We start from the raw sequence: 7,863 nt of genomic DNA on the forward strand, positions 1-7,863 counted from the left end.
TTCCTTCCTTTCTTGCTTCCTTCCTTCCGACCATCGTTCCTTACATCCTTCCTTCAGCCCTTCCTTCCTTCTTTCCTTTCTTCCCTCCTTCCTTCCGTCCGTCCTTCCTTCCTTCCTTCCTTCTGTCCTTCCCTCCTTCATTCCATCCTTCCTTCCCTTCTTTTCCATCCTTCCTTTCCTCCCGTTCTTCCTTCCGTCCTTTCTTCCCTCCCTCCTTCCTTCCTTCCTTCCGTACTTCCTTCCTTCCTTCCGTCCTTCCTGCCAACCTTCCCTCCGTCCTTCCTTCCGGCTGTCCTTCCGTCCTTTTTTCCATCCGTCCGTCCTTTTTTCCATCCGTCCATCCTTCCTTCCGTTCTTCCTTCCTTCCATCCTTCCTTCCTTCCGTCTTTCCTTCCTTTATCCCTTCCTTCCGTCCTTCCTTCCTTCTTTCCTTCCTTTCTTCCGTCCGTCTTTCCTTCCTTCCTTGCATCTTTCATTCCTTCTGTCCGTCCTTCCTTCCATCCTTTCAATCTTCCTTCCTTCCGGCCTTCTGTCCTTCCTGCCTTCCTTCTGTCCTTCCTTCCGTTTTTCCTTCCTCCCGTCTTTCCTTCCTTTCTTCCTTCCATCATTCCTTCCGTCCTTCATTCCTTCGTTCCTTCGTTCCCTCCTTCCTTCCTTCCGTCCTTCCTTCATTCCTTCCTTCCATCCTTGCTTCCTTCCTTCCTTCACAGTGAAAAATATTGGGAAGGGGACAAGTAATTTTTAAAAAGACAAGCCTTAATATTTTGTGCCTTAAAGCGCGGAGCATTCGCAATGAAGTGGATGAATTCATCGTGCAAATAGATGTAAACGGGTATGATATAGTCGGGATTACAGAGTCATGGCTGCAAGTAGACTAGGGATGGGAAATGAACATCCAGGGGTATTCAGTATTTAGGAAGGACAGACAAAAAGCAAAAGACGGTGGAGTTGCATTGCTGGTTGAAGAGGAAATTAATGCAATAGTGAGGAAAGATATTAGATCCGACGATGTGGAATCTGTATGGGTAGAGCTGAGAAACAGTAAGGGGAGAAAACGTTAGTGGGGGTTGTATATAGACCCCCAAACTGTAGTGGTGATGTTGGGAATGGCATTAAACTGGAAATTAGAGATGCATGCGATAAAGGAACATCTGTAATTATGGTTGATTTTAATCTGCATGTAGATTGGACAAATCAAATTAGTCACAATACCATAGAGGAGGAATTCTTGGGGTGTATATGGGATGGTTTTCTGGACCCATACGGTGAGGAACCAGCTGGAGAACAGGCAATCCCAGACTGGGTATTGTGTAATGAGAGAGGAATAATTGACAATCTAGTGATGCAAGACTCCTTGGGGATGAGTGACCAATTCTTCATCAAGTTGGAGAGTTACATAATTGATTCTGAGACTAGCGTCCTGAATCTTAGTAAAGGAAACAACAAAGGTATGAGGCGTGAGCTGGCTATGACAGATAGGGAAACATTACTTAAAGGGATGATGGTGGATTGGCAAAGGCTAACATTTAAAGAGCGCATGGATGAACTGCAACAATTGTTTATCCCTGTCTGGTGCAAAAGTAAAACAGGGAAGGTAGCCAAACCATGGTTTACAAGGGAAATTAAAGATAGCATTAGATCCAAGAAAGAGGCATATAAATCTGCCAGAAAAAAAAACAACAGACCTGAGGATTGGGAGTAGTTTAGAATTCAGCAAAGGAGGACCAAGGGATTGATTAAGAAGGGGAAAATAGAATACGAGAGTAAGCTTGCGGGGAACATAAAAACCGACTGTAAAGGTTTCTATAGGTATGTGAAGAGAAAAAGATTGGTGAAGACAAATGTAGGTCCCTTACAGTCAGAAACAGGGGAATTTATTATGGGGAACAAAGAAATGGCTGACCAACTAAATGCATACTTTGGTTCTGTCTTCACAAAGGAGGACACAAATAACATATCAGAAATGGTGGGGAACACAGGGCTTAGTGAGAGAGTGGAACTGAAGGAAATCAGTATTTGTAGAAAAATGGTGTTGGGGAAATTGATGGGATTGAAGGCTGATAAATCCCCAGGGCCTGATGATATGCATCCCAGAGTACTTAAGGAAGTGGCCCTAGAAATAGTGAATGCATTGGTGGTCATCCTCTGAGATTCTATAGACTCTGGAACAGTTCCTACAGATTGGAGGGTAGCTAATGTAACCCCACTATTTAAAAAGGGAGGTAGAGAGAAAGCAGGGAATTATAGACCAGTCAGCCTGACGTCGGTAGTGGGGAAAATTCTAGAGTCCATTATCAAAGATTTAATAGCAGAGCACTTAGAGAACAGTGGTAGAATCGGGCAGAGTCAGCATGGATTTACGAAAGGGAAAGCATGCTTGACAAATGTAGTAGAATTCTTCGAGGATGTAACTACTAGAGTTGATGAGGGACAGTCAGTGGATGTGGTGTATTTGGACTTTCAGAAGGCTTTCGACAAAGTCCCACATAAGAGATTAGCATGTAAAATTAAAGCGCATGGGATTGGGGGCAGTGTATTGCGATGGATAGAAAATTGGTTGGCAGACAGGAAACAAAGAGTAGGGATAAATGGGTCTTTTTCCAAATGGCAGGCAGTGACTAGTGGGGTACCACAGGGATTGGTGCTAGGACCCCAGCTATTCACAATATATATTAATGATTTAGATGAGGGAACTAAATGTAATATCTCGAAATTTGCAAATGACACAAAACTGGGTGGGAGGGTGAGTTGTCAGGAGGATGCAGAGAGGCTTCAGGGTGAGTGAGTGGGCTAATGCATGGCGGATGCAGTATAATGTGGATAAATGTGAGGTTATCCACTTTGGATGCAAAAACAGGAAGGCAGATTATTATCTGAACGGCTATAAACTGAGAGAGGGGAATATGCAGTGAGACCTGGGTGTTTTCGTACACCAGTCGCTGAAGGTAAGCATGCAGGTGCAACAGGTGGTAAAAAAGGCAAATGGTATGTTGGCCTTCATAGTGAGAGGATTCGAGTACAGGAGCAGGGATGTCTTGCTGCAGTTATACAGGGCCTTGGTGAGGCCACACCTGGAATAATGTGTACAGTTTTGGTCTTCTTATCTGAGGAAAGATGTTCTTGCTATAGAGGGAGTGCAGTGAAGGTTTACCAGACCGATTCCTGGGATGGCGGGACTGACGTATGAGGAGAGATTGAGTCAGTTAAGATTATATTTGCTGGAGTTCAGAAGAGTGAGGGGGGATCTCATAGAAACCTATAAATTTCTAACAGGACTTGACAGGGTAGATGCAGGAAGGCTGTTCCCAATGATGGGGGAGTCCAGAACCAGGGGTCATAGTCTAAGGATACGGGGTAAACCTTTCAGGACTGAGATGAGGATAAACTTCTTCACCCAGAGAATGGTGACCCTGTGGAATTCACTACCACAGAAAGCAGTTGAGGCCAAAACATTGTATGTTTTCAAGAAGGAGTTAGATATAGCTCTTGGGTTTAAAGGGATCAAAGGATATGGGACAAAAGCGGGAACAGGTTACTGAGTTGGATGATCAGCCATGATCATAATGAATGGTGGAGCAGGCTCGAAGGGCCAAATGGCCTACTCCTGCTCCTATTTTCTATGTTTCCTTCCGTCCTTCCTTCTGTCTTTCCTTCCTTCTGTCCTTCCCTCCTCCCTTCCCTCCTTCCTCCCTTCCGTCCTTCCTTCCATCCGTCCTTCCTTCCTTCCATCCTTCCTTCCTTCCTTCTTTCTGTCCGTCCTTCCTTCCGTCCTTCCTCCCTTCCGTCATTCTTCCCTTCCGTCCTGCATGCCTTCCGTCCTTCTTTCTGTCCGTCCTTACTTCCTTCCGTCTTTCCTTCCTTCCATCCTTTCCTTCCTTCCTTCCCTCCTTTCCTTCCTTCCTTCCGTCCTTCCTTCCTTTCCTTCCTTCCTTCCGTCCTTCCTTCCTTCCTTTATTTCCTGTCCTTCCTTCCTTCCTTTCCTTTCCTTCCTCTTTCCTTCCTTCTTTTCTTTCCTTCATTCCTTTCTTTCTTTCCTTCTCTCTCTCTGACTGCCTCCTACTCCACAGTGCCTTGGTTAACCTTCTGGCCCACCTCCCCCCAGTCTTCTTCCCTATCCTCACAGGCACCAAGTACATTGTACCTTTTGGACAGAACCAGTTTCTTACTCTGCCTCCACTAGGTTAACCCCTTAGCCTGCTGACCACCGGACATACACTCCTCTTCCTATACCTGTGTGATAGAATAGGTTTGATATTTAAAAAATCCTTTGTGATTTTGGTTATTCTATTCACAGTTGTTACTCTACTTTTGTTTTTTGATCCTGGTTAAAGAGCACGGACATCCATTTTATTATCGAGTCACTTCGTTTCTGAGCACCTGTCATAAAATACAAAGGACCACATGCTTCATTTAAAAAGGGAACAAAATTCATACAAATCAAATAACAGCAACAGAGTATCCTGACAATTTGATAACACCTAAATTAGCTTGACAAAGCCAAGCTGAAGCTATAATTACATAGTATGACTTTCCCAATCTGAGTGTTCTAATCAGTTTATCATCATTCATGACCTGAATGGCAACTGTTTGTGATGGGATGGCCCAGGCTGATTTAATTAGTGGCTACGTGCCAATGTCGAAAAATCGGGTTAGTTAATGTTTCTTTAAAACAAAGCTTTAAACTTGGCAATAGGACCAGTCATCACAAAGCAGTCTTTACTCTAGACATAGACTTGCTCTGTGAAGCCTCCATCATACAGGGAGCAAGTTTGAAAAGATTCCCAAATCCAAAAAAGCTTAATTCTGTGCCTTATTCTGAAGCTAAGGAGCTGGGACTAAGGCTTCCTCTGAAGTTGCCATGGCAATTAGATGTAAGGTGAAATATTGCAGAGTTGTTTTATTTAATCATTCTTCAGGATCTGTGTCGCAGGTAAGGCTAGCATTAATGACTTTCCTGGTTAAGATTGGCAGGGGCTCCATGTCCATAAACAGTCCGGCTTTGCCACCCCCAACCAGGGTCATGCTTCCTCCACCCACCCAGTAAAAACTGAGGCCATTATTTTAGTGGTCTATCTGTGGACCAGGCTCCCTATGCGAACAGTGGAAGCAGTTAGTATTGATTTATTCAAATGCAAATTAGATAGATTGCTTTCAGAAAATAACCTTTTGGGATAGAGTACATGAGTAATTTAACAAATTGTTATGCAAATGTTGTATTCTTAGGGGAACAGATGAATATCCTATGGTTCCCAAAGCTCTCCAGGTCTGGAGGTTTTCCTCACTTTATGTCTGGGTCTGATGTAGACTCATTGATAAAGATTGATCGTTGTGATTATTCAACAACTCCAGTATCATTGGATTATGTGACGATCAGGATGAACTAAAGAGGTTGGATTTATTTCATCTAGCAGTACCTACGCTCCTAAATTGAAATGTTTTACTCTGTTAAAAGTCCTGTATAAAAGTGAGTTGTTGAAATATTATGACTATTACACAAAATCAATTATACAGAAAGATTCAGAGCAGATCTAGCAGCTCAAAACCGGACATCCATGAGGTGATGAGGGCTATTAGCAACAGTAGAATTAGGGATGGGCAATAAATGCTGGCCGAGCCAGCGATGGCCACATCCCATAAACAAATTTTTTTAAAATGTATTCCACCACAATCTGTAATGTCATGGCCTGACATATCCCTCACTTTAGCATTAGCATCAAGCCAAGGGGTCAACTCTGGTTCAGTTAGGAGTGTAGGAGGACATGGCAGGAGCAGCACCAGGCATACCTAAAGATGAGGTGCCAACCTGGTGAAGCTACAACACAGGACTACATGTATGTTAAACAGCAGAAGTATCATGCGATAGACAGAGCTAAGCGATCTCACAACTGATGGATCAGATAAAACTCTGCAGTCCTGTCACATCCAGTCGTGAATGGTGGTGGACAATTGAACTAACCGGGGAAGGAGGCTCCATGAACACCCTATCCTCAATGATTGGGGAGGCAAGCACATGAGTGCAAAAGACAAGACTGAAGTGTTTGCAACCATCTTCAGCCAGAAGTGCTTATGTCCTCAGCATCATAGATGCCAGACTTCAGCCAATTTGATTCACTCCACATGATATCAAGAAAGGACTGAAGGCATTGGTTACAGCAAAGGCTATGGGCCTATAGTGCCGAAGACTTGTGCTCCAGAACTAACCATGTCCCTAGTCAAATTGTTCCAACACGGTTACAGCACTAGCATCTGCACAGCAATGTGGTATACCCCAGTATGTCCTGTCCACAAAAAGCAGGACAAATGCAATCCAGCCAATTACTGCCCCATCAATCTTCAATGCTATCAAGCATCACTTACTCTGCAATAACCTGCTCACTGTTGCTCAGTTTGGGTTCTACTAGGACCACTCAGCTCCAAACCTCATTACAGGCTTCACCCAAACGTGGATAAAGGAGCTGAATTCCAGAGGTGAGGTGAGAGTGACTGCACTTGACATCAAGGCATTTGACCGAGTGTAATGTCAAGGAACACTACTAAAATTGAAGTCAATGGGAATTAGGGAGAAAACTCTCTGCTGGCTGGAATCATACCTAGCACAAAGGAAGATGGTTGTGGTTATTGGAGGTCAATCATCTCAGCTCCAGGACATCACTGCAGGGGTTCCTCAGGGTAGTGTCCGAGGCCCAACCATCTTTAGCTGCTTCATCAATGACCTTCCCTCCATCATAAGGTGAGGGTGGGGATGTTCACTGATGATTGCACAATGTGCAGCATCATTTGTGACTGCTCAGATACTGAAGCAGTGGCAAGATTTGGGCAACATTCGGGCTTGGGCTGCTAAGTGGCAAGTAACATTTGCGCCACACAAGTGCCAGGCAATGAGCTTTTCTAACAAGAAAGATAATCTAACCATCTCCCCTTGATGTTCAAAGGTATTAATATTGCTGACTCCCTCACCTTCAACAACCAGGAGGTCAACATTGACCAGAAACTTAACTGGACCAGCCAGAAAATATACTGTGTCGACAAGAGTAGGTCAAAAGCTGGGAATTCTGCAGCGAGTAACTCATCTCCTGACTCCCAAAGCCTGTCCACCATCTACAAGGCACAATTCAGGAGTGTGATGGAATACTCTCCACTTGCCTGGATCAGTGCAGCTCCAACAGCACTCAAGAAATTTGATATCATCCAAAGAAAGCAGTCCACTTAATTGTCACCCCATCCACCACCTTAAGCAATCACTCCTTCCACCAACAGTGCACAGTAGCATCAGTGTGTACCATATACAAGATGCACTGCAGCAACTCACCAAGGCTCCTTCGACAGCACCTTCCAAACCCAGACCTCTACCATCTAGAAGGACAAGGGCAGCAGATGCATGGAAACACCACCACCTGCAAGTTCTCCTCCAAGTTACACACCATCCTGACTTGGAACTATATCTCTGTTCCTTCACAGTCGCTGGGTGCTGCAGCGGTTTAAGAAGGCAATTCACGCTGCCTTCTCAAGAGCAATTAGGAATGGACAATAAATGCTGGCCTTGCCAACGATGCCCACATCCTATGCACTAATTAAGAAAAGGCACACCATGAGGAAAGTACCACAAAGATTCCAAGTGCCCACAGAATTAGACACCTACTTGCCTCATCTCAGGCAACAGATAGAGAAAAAACTATTTCCTCTGGTGGGGGAGTCCAGTACAAGGAGACCATAAGCTTAAAATTAGAGCAAGGTGGTTCAGGGTGATGTCACGAAGCACATCTTCTTACAAAGGGTAGTGTAAATCTGGAATTCTTTCTCCCAAAAAGCTGTTGAGGGTTGGGAGGTCAGCTGAAAATGTCAAAACTGTGATTGATAGATTTT

This window comes from Heterodontus francisci, chromosome 14, assembly GCF_036365525.1.
Source record: "Heterodontus francisci isolate sHetFra1 chromosome 14, sHetFra1.hap1, whole genome shotgun sequence".
NCBI lineage: Eukaryota > Metazoa > Chordata > Chondrichthyes > Heterodontiformes > Heterodontidae > Heterodontus > Heterodontus francisci.